Genomic DNA, 1,511 nt, shown 5'->3' on the forward strand with positions numbered 1-1,511 from the left:
TATGTTGTCATGTATGCATACTGCATAAAAATTATTAGTTGATTTGACATAGAAAATTGTGGAAACCTGTTGGCTTAAAAAATAAGTAAGAAATTTCCATACGGTTACGTATTTATATGCAACAACATACGTCAAAACAATCTTACGTACCAGAGGATACATAACGGTATGGGAATTGCTTGACGCACTGATTTTGTAAAAACTCATCGATTTAAAAAGTGCTGTATCCCTGATTGGCCAGCTAATCTGTACGTTGTGATTAGCCTGAATACCTCTGACGTCAGCCAGAAATGTGGCGCTCCTTACCATGTTTGAAAGATTCGGTCACAATGCAATGCTAACAGCGGGAGAAATTATGATAAAGTCGGTCTTGTTTGTTTTTTTGTTTGTTTGTTGGCTTTTTTATTTCACACAACATACCTCTTCAATACATTACAATAATACATTTGAGGGTACAATACAATTTCGGTTTAGTGAAAAGGGTCTCTCCCAAAGAAGCTAAAAAAGCTTATAAACTGGGACCCATGGTTTATATAAAGGTAGTGTGATACAGACAATATACATAGGGGCATATCAGGACCTACATAAAAATACACATACAATCATGCACATACATCCTATCAATTCATAAAAAAAAAATTCACACTAAACGTATATATAGTTATTTTTTTTATTTTTTTTGAAGTTGGAGATAGAAGACAACACCTTAAGGCTATCATCAATCCCGTTCCAGATCTGCGCCCCACTACAAACAACACTCATACTAGCACGCACATGTCGGCGATATTTTCCTAATATAAGTGGTTTGATTCTCGTTTGGTATGTATGCTGTCTTCATCACCAATCCCAGGAAGTAAACTGTTGCCTACAATCCGTGTGTTTGTTGTAGTCCAAGAAAAGAGATTTACATTGGAAACGATCGTTTACTTTTTTTTTTAGGATTTGTACCTTTTGCATATCTTTAACACCCACTTAGACATCAAAGGAAATGTAAAATCGTGAATCGGACAATAGGAGATCTTTAAGACAACGAGTTTCTTTTTAGTCAACTAATCATTTTTAAAGTGTAGATACTTCATACTGTCACAGTATCCAATTTCGAATGCAGGATATGACTGTGAGTTGGCTATTGCTTAGTCACTATGATAAATGATAACCAGATAACCCAAGACTCCATCCAGATGTTTGTAATAAACAAAGAAGACAGATTTGCACTTGATTAATGATTTATCAATTTATAACCTACAACCGCTCAGTTCCCAGCCCAGATGTTAATAAGCCACAACACAATTAATTCATCAAGCAGACAGTTTAACACCTTACACCACTGTAATGTTTAAGAAAGAATTACATTTTTAAATAGGACCAATTTAGCAGATGTATTCGTTTAATGATGTTCATAGATGCATCATAGAAAGATTCAACATACAACTTTTTAGTTCCCAGCCCAAATCTTAATAAACTACACCACCCCATTGCAAATAATTCACCAAGTGGACATTTTAACACTT

The sequence above is a fragment of the Paramisgurnus dabryanus genome, chromosome 24 (genome assembly GCF_030506205.2).
Source record: "Paramisgurnus dabryanus chromosome 24, PD_genome_1.1, whole genome shotgun sequence".
NCBI classification, from domain to species: Eukaryota; Metazoa; Chordata; class Actinopteri; order Cypriniformes; family Cobitidae; genus Paramisgurnus; species Paramisgurnus dabryanus.